At 39.6% G+C, this 14,633-nt stretch overlaps 1 long non-coding RNA gene across 5 annotated transcripts in view; it reads left to right on the top strand.

Annotated features, from left to right (window-relative positions):
• The window catches only part of LOC133623727 (uncharacterized), a 234,335-nt gene that overhangs the window by 128,028 nt on the left and 91,674 nt on the right, over positions 1-14,633 (top strand). For 3 of the 5 annotated variants that reach the window (XR_009817931.1, XR_009817932.1, XR_009817930.1), the window contains exons 1-4: positions 6,403-6,448; positions 6,945-7,011; positions 7,121-7,220; positions 12,217-12,395. This is a non-coding gene — a long non-coding RNA (uncharacterized lncRNA). Of the gene's footprint in view, positions 1-6,402; positions 6,449-6,944; positions 7,012-7,120; positions 7,221-12,216; positions 12,396-14,633 lie in introns of those variants that run through there. The other 2 variants (XR_012051200.1, XR_012051201.1) reach the window with 1 other exon arrangement.

Below are 14,633 nucleotides of genomic sequence, written 5' to 3'. Positions count from 1 at the left end.
GACTAGGAAAACTTACATGGTCAGAACGAGACATAAGCCGGTGTGACACAAAGACAATGCAGGCAGAACGAGTGATGAACAAAGGTAGGCTTAAATAACAGTGACATGATTGGTGACAGGTGTGTGTGAGTCCGAACGTGAAACAGGTGCGTGACGTGACAGGTGAAAACTAATGGTTGCTATGGTGACAAAACAAACAAAAGTGCACAAAAAGTCCAAAAACAAAACCGAACATGACTAAAACAAAACATGATCACACAGACATGACAATAGGAATATCGGATATCGGCAAAAATGCCATTATCGGACATCTCTAGTAACATGTTTAAGTTTGCTATGGCTATGAGGTTTTTTCTCTTGGCCTCAGTCTGGACCCCCTCCCGGGAGTCCAGCCTTTGACTGAATATTTGTTTTCTCTTCCCCCCTTCTCCAATATCACCTGTTTCCCACCTTTTTTAAGGGGCGCCGTAAGTGGCTGACCCGGTGGCGGTCCTCTTCTTGTCTCCCTGTAATGTGTGTCTGCTCTTAGTGGGACTGCGCCGAAAACGTAATTTCATGTACATGTTAAAGGGGAACGTTATCACAATTTCAGAAGGGTTAAAACCATTAAAAATCAGTTCCCAGTGGCTTATTATATTTTTCGAAGTTTTTTTCAAAATTTTACCCATCACGCAATATCCCTAAAAAAAGCTTCAAAGTGCCTGATTTTAACCATCGTTATATACACACGTCCATTTTCCTGTGACGTCACACAGTGATGTCAACACAAACAAACATGGCGGACAGAACAGCAAGGTATAGCGACATTAGCTCGGATTCAGACTCGGATTTCAGCGGCTTAAGCGATTCAACAGATTACGCATGTATTGAAACGGATGGTTGTAGTGTGGAGGCAGGTAGCGAAAACGAAATTGAAGAAGAAACTGAAGCTATTGAGCCATATCTGTTTGAACCGTATGCAAGCGAAACAGACGAAAACGACACGACAGCCAGCGACACGGGAGAAAGCGAGGACGAAGTCGGCAATCGCCTTCTAACCAACGATTGGTATGTGTTTGTTTGGCATTAAAGGAAACTAACAACTATGAACTAGGTTTACAGCATATGAAATACATTTGGCAACAACATGCACTTTGAGAGTGCAGACAGCCCAATTCAGGCGCGCTAAGAACATATATTTTTCCACGATTTCAGCACTCAGGTTGACCGTACCTAAATAGACACAAAATACTGCATTACACAAGACTACCCGAATGTACTCGAATGATTGAAAAAAATAAATGTTTTTAAGCTAAATTATTGGTAAACACAGTTTATGTATAATAATTTACGTAAAACCGCGAGTAATGAATAAAGTTTTCATCAATTAATATATTCTGTAGACATACCCTCATCCGCTCTCTTTTCCTGAAAGCTGATCTGTCCAGTTTTGGAGTTGATGTCAGCATCTGCTTTGAGTGTCGCAGGATATTCACACATTCTTGCCATCTCTGTCGTAGCATAGCTTTCGTCGGTAAAGTGTGCGGAACAAACGACTGACCATTTCGTCGGCTTTCCCCACAGCCTCGTATTTTGAACAAATTTTGTCCAATTTCTTGCCACTTTCGCATCTTTGGGCCACTGGTGCAACTTGAATCCGTCCCTGTTCGTGTTGTTACACCCTCCGACAACACACCGACGAAAGTGAAAAAATGGCGGATTGCTTCCCGATGTGACGTCACGTTGTGACGTCATCGCTCCGAGAGCGAATAATAGAAAGGCGTTTAATTCGCCAAAATTCACCCATTTAGAGTTCGGAAATCGGTTAAAAAAATATATGGTCTTTTTTCTGCAACATCAAGGTATATATTGACGCTTACATAGGTCTGGTGATAATGTGCCCCTTTAAAGAATGGACAATAATAAAAGCACCTTGAACAAATGGTCGTAGTTACGTTATGATCCTCGCTCTGCGACTTAGCGAGAAAATGCGTCGTTGTGCGTGTGTAAGCACGCAAGCAGCGTTCGTATGGCCGCAATTTGGTATCAAATTAATATGCAGACTTAGATCATTGGGATCGTCCATCACGTGTAAAAAAAACAACAACAAAAAAACAGCTGTGTAAACGTCATCAGCGCACACACGCTCACATTTCAGAACGCTGACTTGGAATAAATACAAAAGAAACAGGTTTTATATCAAAATTCCAACTGTATCTTTCTTTGTACAGTTCTGATGGTTCAGTAGTGTAATGATTGGGCTATTTGATTTATTCAGATAGGATAGGATAGACTTTTACATAACCACTACACACTACACAATTTATAGACAGCCTGGCATGTTTTTAAGACCCAATGTGAGCCGCGAGTCAAAAAGTTTGGACACACCTCATCGGGTGTTTTGTTTTCCTGAATTACCGCATTACTGTTGTTGCTTTTGCCATCTCGCCTGCACGTCGCCTTCCGTCCCTGCATCTTGGGGTTGCGTGACAGAGCCAAGTCTCTCCAGTTTAACTTGAATTTCTTCATTTCTATTTACTGTTGTTTGCAATCGGCTGCTTAATGATGCAAGGTACGAGTATGTTTAATTAGCCACTGTCCTTCATAAAATAAATGCAACCAGGACTGTATTTAACTTCAAAGCCATGGAAGTGATCCATTCCCACCAAGTATTTTAATGAACTGTGTCAAGGTCCACATCTTCACTTCGCTGTGCTGCTTTGAAAGACAAAAAAAAAGAAAAATGTTTTTGCGCAAATAACAATTACTCGTCCCCGCCGGCGTCCCCTTTTGTTTGATGTAACGGTCACCTCTTCGAAGAAGTGCACAAAGCTTATCAGGATTTTGATTTTCATAGAGGAGCGAGGCGCATAATTGCATAGATGTTGTCTTCTCGATTGCTGGAGAAAAATAAATAATGAAGAAAAAGGCTGCAGGAAGAAAATGAAAAGAGCATTAAGGAAATAAAAACACTTGACAGTTTAATTGTGTCTGAGAAGTCCCTGACCACTTCACTGGCACCTCTGCCAGCCTCTTTCATAAGAATTCAACACTTTTTCAACGGCTAACTAACGTAACATAAATAGCAACACATAGTACTTGTGTTGTAGTCCGTAAATTGTGTTGTACTTATCTGCAAATGGGTGCTGACAATTTTTTTTGCATTTTATTTGGAAGAGGCATTGTGTTATCAAAGTGTTTTCTAAACGTTTTTGAGCCAAGGCACATTTTTTGCATTAAAAAAATCCGGAGGCACACCACCAGCAGAAATCATTAAAAAACGAAACTCCGTTGACAGTGAAAAGTCGTTGTCGCAATTGTTGGATATGACTTTAAACCATAACCAAACATGCATCACTATAGCTCTTGTCTCAAAGTAGGTGTACTGTCATGACCTGTCACATCACGCCGTGACTTATTTTGAGTTTTTTGGTGTTTTCCTGTGTGTAGTGTTTTAGTTCTTGTCTTGCGCTCCTATTTTGGTGGCTTTTTCTCCTTTTTTGGTATTTTCCTGTAGCAGTTACATGTCTTCCTTTGAGCGATATTTCCCGCATCTACTTTGTTTTAGCAATCAAGAATATTTCAGTTGTTTTTATCCTTCTTTGTGGGGACATTGTTGATTGTCATGTCATGTTCGGATGTACTTTGTGGACGTTGTCTTTGCTCCACAGTAAGTCTTTGCTGTCGTCCAGCATTCTGTTTTTGTTTACTTTGTAGCCAGTTCAGTTTTAGTTTCGTTCTGCATAGCCATCCCTAAGCTTCAATACCTTTTCTTAGCAGCACTCACCTTTTGTTTATTTATGGTTTAAGCCGGGGGTCAGCAACCCGCGGCTCTAGAGCCACATGCGGCTCTTGAGCGGTGCCCTGGTGACTCCATGGAGCTTTTTCAAAAATGTATGGAAATAGAAAAAAAAAATGGGGTGAAAAATATATATTGTGGTGTAATATGGTTTCTGTAGGAGGACAAGCACGACACAAACCTTCCTAATTGTTAGAAAGCCCACTGTTGAATATGTTTGTGTTTATGCTTCACTGATGAGAGTATTAGGCGAGCGCCGCTTTGTCCTACTAATTTCAGCGGTCCTTGAACTCACAGTTGTGTGGACCGTGACACAACAGTTTGTTTTAGATGTACAACTTTCTCCGAAGCTGCCACAGAAAGACGTGTTTTATGCCACTCTTCTTTTGTCTCATTTTGTCCACCAAACGTTTTATACTGTGCTTGAATTAACAAAGGTGAGCTTATCTAAGTCTTTTAATGTTTTGCGGCTCCAGACAGATGACTTTTTTGTATTTTTGGTCCAACATGGCTCTTTCAACATTTCGGGTTGCCGACCCCTGGTTTAAGCATTTGATACCTTTTGACCTGCACGCTGCCTCCCGCTGTTTCCGACATCTACAAAGCAATTGGCTACCGGCTGCCACCTACTGATATGGAAGAGTATTACATGGTTACTCTGCCGAGCTCTGGACAGCACCGACACTCAACAACACATAATTTGCAGACTATAATTACTGGTTTGAAAAAAAAAGTTTTAACCCAAATATGTACAATTAGATTATCTCCCACGGTACACCAGACTGTATCTCACGGCACACTAGTGTGCCGCGGCACAGTGGTTGAAAAACACTGTGTTATCAAACCTCTTGGCATAAACAGTTTATGGTTGTTTAGGGTCACGTGATCACCGGTCACGTTCATAGTTGATCATCAACGTGTTCGTGGTGCCCCGCAGGTTGTTGCATGTTTTATTTGGATGTACTGAATAACCTCATAGAAACAATTATTCTATACCATATTATATTATATTATTATGCTAATTCAGCACTTCTTCAAAAGCCGTCATCGTGATTGATTATGTGTTTCTAAAAAATGACCGCACTTTTTAAGTTTATACTGTAGCCAAACATTTTCCGTAAACATATAGGACGTGATCTACGAAGATAGAAATACCATGCGCTAAACAGCGTGTGCAAACTATACAATTGCATGTAATAATAGTGGGTTTGTTGCGTGTGATATACTTAGACTCTGCAATTGGTAACTGGTGCAGACCGTCTTATTTATTTAGGGTACCTACTATGCAAAACCAACTTTTCTTACCTATTGGTACCGGTTTTCGTGTCTTTGGGATCTATGTATGTCCGAAAAATGTAAATCAAACCATAGAGGAATTGGAGATATATTTAAAAAAAATATTGCATTAATCAGCCATTTAGAAATTGCCCAAATTGTGACGTCAAAAATTGGGAAAACCATCAGCAGTTTATCCATATCTATACATCCATCTTCTTTCCGCTTATCCGAAGTCGGGTCGCGAGGGCAGCAGCCGAAGCAGGAAAGCCCAGATTTCCCTCTCCCCAGCTACTTTGTCCAGGTCTTCCAGGGGAATCCCGAGGCGTTCCTAGCTGGGACACATAAGTTGTGTCTCAATTTGCCGGTTGCATCCTTTGCAGTGCACATAAAACATTACGAACACAAAAACTATGATTTGGAATGTATTGTAAGCGGTATGCTAGCGGGCGGGTGCGCCTCCACCCACAGATACAAATACTCAGGTTTGCTCGTGTGTGTGTGTGTGTGTGTGTGTGTGTGTGTGTGTGTGTGTGTGTGTGTGTGTGTGTGTGTGTGTGTGTGTGTGTGTGTGTGTGTAAATCATGGTCCCAATACGGAAATCCATTGCATCTAATAGAGAATGTCTCATTTGCACCCCTGGTGGTGAAATCTATCAAAATTAGGGTGGTCCCAAAAAGGAGGGATTTTTCAAATCGACTGTCGGTTTTAAAAGTGCTTCCTCTCTGGTCAACATATGAAATAACAAGTGTGTGTAAAAATGTGAAGTGCTCCCCCTCTGGCCAACATATGAAACAACAAGTGTGCCCCATTTAGCCAAAGTTATTTTAAAAAATTAATACAAATATGTATATAGAGACATACTGTAATAACTTGAAGTAAATAATGAAGATTAAAAAACAATTACAAACAAACAAACAAACAAAAAATAACTAAAAGCTTACCTTTTTTGTATTTACACAGTATGTATATATTATTAATGTTGTAAATATGTAAATACAAATCTTTATATATCTAGAAAGGGTGGTCCTAAAGAGGTAGGCATTTTTCTCAGGTCTCAAGAAGGTAGAAGATACAAGAATGTGTGTGTGTGTGTGTGTGTGTGTGTGTGTGTGTGTGTGTGTGTGTGTGTGTGTGTGTGTGTGTGTGTGTGTGTGTGTGTGTGTGTGTGTGTGTGTGTGTGTGTGTGTGTGTGTGTGTGTGTGTGTGTGTGTGTGTGTGTGTTTAGTTCCTTATTCCGCTGTCTGCCATGATTTACCACACCTGCCTCTGGTTAGTGACCAAGAGACTCACCTGCCTCTGATCACTAATCAGCAATGTTTATAAGCCAGCTTCACTTCTCAGGATCATTTGTTATCCTCTCATTCAGGACATGTTCACCTATTGTATTGGAAGGTCTGCATTCTTTCTAGTTCTCAAAATATTTTACTTTTTTCTGAGTTAGTACTTTTTTTCTTCTCCCTTTCTGGCGTGGCTTTAATACTGCTTTGTGCTTTTGTCAATATATGAGAATATTTTTGTGGTCATGTCACAGGGGCTGCACGGAGATGGAGCTCTGCCCCGTAATGAATCTGATGACTTTGTACTCTCAATGCCAGCCACAAAAAAAATTCAATTACTTTTTTATTACGGGCCATTTTTGAGTGCATCATTTGGATTCAGCTAACTCAGTGAAGGTTTTATTGAAGTCATTTGGTGAAATATGATGTGGCCCGAGTCAAAATCACTTACGGAACTGCGGACTGGAGTCATTTTGAATTAATTGCAACAGACATCAGAGTAATGTAGTTAATATCGCATTTTGTAGAAACTATTGAACATGCCTGGCAACATGGAGAAATATTCACGATTTGACTACATGATCCTTTTGTGTGTCCTTTGATGACGTTAGCTCACTTGGAGGGGAACCACTGTCAAAGACAACACACAGACTTTTCCACACAGTCTGCACTTTTAATGTGAGTTACACTTCAAACCTCATGGAGTAACCAAGCGATTAAATATACATGCATTTGCCTTGTGAAAAGTGAGAGAATGTGACATGAATGAATTCTCTCTTTGCCCCAGAGTTGGAATGGGAAGGGTGTGTGAAACATCCAGTCAAATGTTTCTGTGCACACGCTGACGGATGAATACTGCATCCAACCGGGGGGAAAGAAAGCATGAGGTAAGCCACTGTTCTGTAATCTGCATTTTACACTTCACACAGCTAACATACTGTATGTGTGCCCATGGTGGGTATACTACATAATGCATGACACTCTTTCATATTATATGATGTGTGTGTGTGTGTATATATATATATATCAGGGGTCACCAACGCAGTGCCCGCGGGCACCAGGTAGCCCGTAAGGACCAGATGAGTAGCCCGCTGGCCTGTTCTAAAAATAGCTCAAATAGCAGCACTTACCAGTGAGCTGCATCTATGTTTTTAAATTGTATTTATTTACTAGCAAGCTGGTCTCGCTTTGCTCGACATTTTTAATTCTAAGAGAGACAAAACTCAAATAGAATTTGAAAATCCAAGAAAATATTTTAAAGACTTGGTCTTCACTAACTGACAAAAGAAACAGATAACAGATTTGGTGTCCAGTTCAAAGTGTGACATGATTTATTAAAAAATTTGAGAGTTGACTTTTGTAATTTTACATGAGTTATTATTTGTACAAACATGGTGCAAAGTAATTCATGATTTGTTAGAAAATGTTAGTGGCTAGCTAGTTAAAATGGGATATTGTGATTTCACAAGACTGTCTTAGAAGTGATCATTTGAAAATGTTGAATTTGAAAAATGTGCAGTTAGAAAAAATATAAAAACTAAGTGTTGCATATTGATATTTATCTGTTTCTGTCATGTCTGTGTGATCATGTTTTTGTGTTAGTCATGTTCTGTTTTGTTTTTGGATTTTTTGTGCACTTTTGTTTTGTCACCATAGCAACCATTAGTTTTCACCTGTCACGTCACGCACCTGTTTCACGTTTTGAGTCACGCACCTGCTTTCACTAATCATGTCTATAGTATTTAAGTTCATTCTTTTCAGTTTGTCGTTCTGACGACATCTTCACATTTATGCTTCTGTACACTCTCCATCCTTCATGCTGCTACTTTTGTCCAAGCCAAGTAAGTTTTTGTTTACTAATGCTATAGTCTTTTGATTTCATAGTTTGTTCTCCGCCACTGTGCGTGCTTTTCATTTGTACTTTTTTTGCTATAGTCTTTTGGTTTCATAGTTTATTCTCCGCCATTGTGCGCGCTTTTCGTTTGTACTTTTTTTTGATATATTAAATAAATCATGTACCTTCATTCCCGTCTCGCTCGAGCCAACTTTCCGTTGCATCCCGGAAAAGCAAACACCCAGGACCAAGTCATGACAGTTTCTATATATATTTATTGTGACAAATCATTAAGATGATCAGTATTTCCAGAAAGATAAATATAATTAATTATTAATAATAACATAGAGTTAAAGATAAATTGGGCAAATTGGCTATTTCTGGCAATTTATTTAAGTGTGTATCAAACTGGTAGCCCTTCGCAGTAGCTCTTGGTTTCAAAAAGGTTGGTGACCCCTGAGATATGTATATATATATATATATATATATATATATATATATATATATATATATATATATATATATATATATATATATATATATATATATATATATATATATATATTTAACCAGCTGTTTGATTGTAACGTGCATCTTAGTTTTAATTTTTATTAAAAAATTTGGAAGTGTTGAAATCGCCATGTAAAATTGCTGATGCTAATCAGTAGCATGTCAATGGCAAAGCCAATGTATATGAGCATCAAGCTAGCACATTTTTTTTGTAAAAGTGGAGCCTTACTTTACTTTTGTTGGAGCGTTTTTTTAGTCAGTTGCTTTGTTGGCACTGAAATATGCAACATTACCTAGAGGTACTTTGGCAGAGTCCGCTCTCAGTGCTGCTGGAGTGGAGTTTTTTGTATTTTGCATTGATTTTTGGAATGAAAAACTGCAGACACATAGATCACCTAACAACAAAAAATAACTTTATTAACATTGTTTTTAAGTCGGTAACAGAAGAGATTTAAAGTGCATAAAAAAGTCCTCAATTACATAAACATTTTTTGACCAACCTGAGCCACTTGATACTGAACAATGGTGTTAGAAAAACTCAATGAATAATACAATAAAAATGATCAACAACAATAACTCAGGAGCAAAATATAACAGTTTAATTTACAAAATGAATACTATAAATATTACAAACGAAAATGAGGAAGTCAAGATTAATGGCTACAATGAGCACAGTTTGTAGTGCACAGCTTTTCGTAGCATGATACTGTATCATAGCGATTCTACTGAAATATCGAAACCGCTGATACCAGACCTTTATGCTCTGATATCGATCCTCAAATCAAACTATCAATACTTTCAATACTTTAGATCAGGGGTGTTTAAACCTTTTCCACCAAGGGCCACATACTGAAAAGCCAAAGCCATATATATATATATATATATATATATATATATATATATATATATATATATATATATATATATATATATATATATATATATATATATATATATATATCAGTGACGTGCGGTGAGGTTCATGGCTGGTGAGGCACTGACTTCATCACAGTCAGATTTACAAACATATGAACCCTAAAGAGTATCTTATTCACCATTTGATTGGCAGCAGTTAACGGGTTATGTTTAAAAGCTCATACCAGCATTCTTCCCTGCTTGGCACTCAGCATCAAGGGTTGGAATTGGGGGTTAAATCACCAAAAATGATTCCCGGGCGCAGCGCCGCTGCTGCCCACTGCTCACCTCACCTCCCAGGGGGTGAACAAGGGGATGGGTCAAATGCAGAGGACAAATTTCACCACACCTAGTGTGTGTGACAATCATTGGTACTTTAACTTAACTTTAACTTCACACATACAAACGGTAGCACACAAAAAAGCACATTTAATAAAAAAACGTTATTATGGTCTTACCTTTACTTATAAATGAAGTCCATGCGCCGCTGTTGTGCTGGATTAATGCACCCCTGACAGGAGTGTTATATCAACTAAAGCCCTCACTTCAACTTTCCACGTGCAAGATTGAATCTATTTAAAAAAGTGTAACCGAGGGTTTATAAATGTCGCCTATACTGTATGAAACTACAAAATAACAAACACGGAGGCTCCAGTTTACACAAGGACCACTTTCTTTACCTTCTTTCAAAAACCTCCGCTCCACTCCGTGTCATCACTTCCGCTCTTAGCGCCTTCAAAATAAGAGCTCAAGGCATACACTGTATAACAGCGCATAACAGGAACTTAACACCACAAAGAGGAAAGCCCATAAAATAGGTTACAAAAGTTATTTAATAAGAAGCCAAAAAGTGCAAAAACAATAATGTTCGTGTTGGAGGAGTTGTGAATTAGGTACACCTGCTGTCTGCAGGTGTACCTAATGTTGTGGCCCTGCAGTCATTCACAACTCCTCCAACACGAACATTATTGTTTTTGCACTTTTTGGCTTCTTATGAAATAACTTTTTTAAATAGATTCAATCTTGCACGTGGAAAGTTTAAGTGTGGGCTTTAGTTGATATAACACTCACGTCAGGGGGTGCAAATTCTACGGCGGGGGGTGCAGGAGGCGGATTACTGCGAGCCTCAGCCAGTGCGTCTTTTGCAGCCGTTTTATGATCGCTCAGCACAAGAAATACGTTACACACATACAGTTGTTGACAAAATACACTGTACATTATATACCTCAGCTAACTAAACTATGGAAATGTATAATATAATTCATATAGCAATACGGTCTCACTGCACAGCAGGCCAGCAGTTAGCCGAGTCCGCAATCCATGGTGAGGCACAAATGAGTGACGTGCCTCAACTGGCTGCTGTTCACCGCACCGTCTCTTCTCAGTATTTGAACGGCAAATGTGAAAATTCAGCGATTTTGAATAAAAATTATCTAAAACTGGTGAAGTTAAATGGAAAATAACTTTATAGTATAATCACTGGATACATATAACAATTTAATATATATATTTTTTTCTTTTTACATTTTTTTTCTTTCCATGATGGCAGGTGAGGCCCCGCCTCACCTGCCTCTAGTGACTGCACGTCACTGATATATATATATATATGTATATATGCACACACACACTACCACATACACTATATATATATAAATGTGTGTGTGTGTGTGTGTGTGTGTGTGTGTGTGTGTGTGTGTGTGTGTGTGTGTGTGTGTGTGTGTGTGTGTGTGTGTGTGTGTGTGTGTGTGTGTGTGTACAGGCCAAAAGTTTGGACACACCTTCTCCTCAATCAATGTGTTTCCTCTATTTTCATGACTATTTACATTGTAGATTGTCACTGAAGGCATCAAAACTACGAATGAACACATGTGGAGCTATGTACTTAACAAAAAAAGGTGAAATAACTGAAAACATGTTTTATGTTATAGTTTCTTCAAAAACCCACTCCTTGCTCTGACTACTGCTTTGCACACTCTTGGCATTCTCTCGATGAGCTTCAAGCACACCTGTGATAAGTTTTAATATTTCTCCTTTGGTCTATGCTTTCTATGTGATTTTGGTGTGGTTCCTGTATATTTTGATAATTTTCATGGTCAAAATTGCGTAAATTCCGTGTTTCCTGATTAAAATAACGCAGCAGACGAGAAGTGAGGCAGACACAGGTGGTGCCTCCACGTATTGAGCGTGTGTGTGCGCGAGGGGGCACGTGTTTGTTGCCGCGGGGAAAAGGCAGGCCATGAGGCAGCAAGTACCTCTGCCTCACAGTAAGGGGCGATATATCAAAAGTTCATGAAATGCCAACACCTGTTAACCCTTAAGAAGTAGAAGAAAAAAACAACAGACAACTGCCACGCTTCCCGCAAACTGACGCTTTTTCGCCCTAAAAATAAAGGATTTGATTTCTAAAATAAGGAATTTTTCAAGACTGGACTTTCAATCAAAGCAAGAAGTCATTAATACTGGGAGACCAACACCAGAGCTGCCAGATTTGATTCAAACGTGTGTGGTCCGAGGACAGAAAATAACGTGTTCATTTTAAAAGGATTGGTATACTGGAAAATAATGTATTTGTGGCTGTGCTACAAAAAACTTATTTATTGCTTTCCCTGCCTTTTATTCTCAAGGAGTGACCGTGTTTGGACCCAAATGAGATATACCAAGGTGGCGACTTGTCCAGGGTGTACCCTGCCTTCCGCCCGAATGCAGCCGAGAGGGACAAGCGGTACAAAATGGATGAGATGGATCTGAAAAACCTGCCAAGAAGCCTCGAAAAATCATGACAGCTCATCTGCCCACATTCAAGGTCAGATTTCTTTCAAAACGTTTGGAATATGACGTATTGATCTGCCTCTAAATGAGACTAAATATCAGCATCCACAATGCCTATGTAAAGGAACATGGTGAGATATTAAAAGAGCTGATAAACGCCACTTGCTTTTTGGGGAAACTGGAGCTTGCATTTTGTGGCAATTATCTCAATTGAGAAAGAGAGACTTTTAAAACTCAACGAAAAAGAGAAAAAGGAGGACTTCTACAACAAAGTCATCCAGAAGGAAAGGTGAATGGACTACATTTACAAGTAAAGATATACTGTCCTGTGCAGGGGGTCCCTAAACTACGGCCCGCGGGTCGGATGCGGCCCCCCAGCGTCCAAAATCCGGTCCGTGGGAAATCCCAAGTTAAAATAGTTTTTAATCTGTCATTTCTAATCCATTTTCCACCGCTTATTACTCTCGGTGTCTACTAGCCGCTCAGGCATATCATATTGTCTAAAAATGCATTTTTTCATCGATAACGTGACATCATTGCACTCGCGCCACAGTGTCAATTAGTGAGCGAGGAATATATATATATTTATATATATATATATATATATATATATATATATATACCGTATTTTTCGGATATAAGTCGCAGTTTTTTTCACAGTTTTGGCGACTTAATACGGTATATATATACCGTATTACAGTAACGTGTTTCTTTGTAACGCCGTTGGTTTCGGCGGTAACTAGTAATCTAACGCGTTATTTTTTATATTCAGTAACTCAGTTACCGTTACTACATGATGCGTTACTGTGTTATTTTACGTTATTTTTTATGTAGTATCGGCTAGAAACAGAAGATCTGAGTGTGTTTTATTGGAGCGCTGCGGTGTCTTCCTTCTGTGTCACAAGGAAAAGAAGAGGCGTGCAGAGAAGAGGCGTGCTTTGTGTGGGTGGGGGCTCCCAGACCGTAGTTGAGGGGCGCAGGGGAGACGTTCCTCCAGGGCTTTTGTACTTCGGGGCTAACAACCTTCACTTTACCCGGAAGTGGGTCTTTACAGCTGAGGGTGAATGACGAGGCTGGCGGTTTGTTGCAACTTTGTGACTTTATTGGACGCAGCCATCCACCAAGCTAGAGCACCTGCACGTACTCACTGTTGCCGTTCCCTCACCTCTCTCGCCCACTCACTCACTGACGTCACTCACCTCACATGCTGTCATATCTTAAAGGGCCACACACACACATACGCTACTCTCATAACAACTAACAAGACATCATGGTGAATAATAATAATAATAATAACTGGGATTTATATAGCGCTTTTCTAAGTACCCAAAGTCGCTTTACATGTAGAACCCATCAATCATTCACACCTGGTGGTGGTAAGCTACTTTCATAGCCACAGCTGCCCTGGGGTAGACTGACAGAAGCGTGGCTGCAGTTTGCGCCAACGGCCCCTCCGACCACCACTTATCATTCATCATTCAATTCACCGGTGTGAGTGGCACCGGGGGCAAAGGGTGAAGTGTCCTGCCCAAGGACACAACGGCAGCGATTTTTGGATGGTAAGCGGCGGGGAGCGAACCTGCAACCCTCAGGTTTCTGGCACGGTTGCTCTACCCACTACGCCATGCCACCCCAAAGTGAAGCCAGAAGTCGAGTTTCTTAACATGGAGACATTCTCAATACTTTTCTTTTGTCGAGCACAAAGAAAATAACATTTTGGTTAAATCTAAGTTGTGTCTTGGATCAAAGATCCTATCTACTTAAAGTTAAAGTGCCATTATGTTGCAGCTATTTAAAATAGTTTTGTCCATTTGTTCTGGCCTGAAATAAATTGGCCCTTTGAAACATATCTTTTTCTTTGTGTGTTGTATGTAGACCACATTGCTTTCTGAGTTCAGTGATGCAAATGCATGTCAAGTTGATCAACTGATTGTATTATTCTCCAGTGCAATAACAGTACTGAAATGAAGGCTAAAAGGGCATTAATGGGAGCCTTGAAAAAAAAAAAAAAAGTAACTAAATAGTTACTTTTCACAGTAACGCATTACTTTTTGGTGTAAGTAACTGAGTTAGTAACTGAGTTACTTTTGAAATAAAGTAACTAGTAACTGTAACTAGTTACTGGTTTTCAGTAACTAACCCAACACTGGACTTGACTGACGACAGCATGCGGACGTTAAAGGGTGAAGGTTTCAGGTGAGAGAGGACGCTAAAGGTGCGCCCCCAGTGAGCATATAGTGCTGCTATGTGCGTTGTAAATTTTAAAAAATTG

Source organism: Nerophis lumbriciformis, linkage group LG26 (assembly GCF_033978685.3).
Source record: "Nerophis lumbriciformis linkage group LG26, RoL_Nlum_v2.1, whole genome shotgun sequence".
NCBI classification, from domain to species: Eukaryota; Metazoa; Chordata; class Actinopteri; order Syngnathiformes; family Syngnathidae; genus Nerophis; species Nerophis lumbriciformis.
The sequence above is the reverse complement of the archived record's forward strand: the minus strand, read 5'-3'. Positions and strand labels throughout refer to the sequence as shown.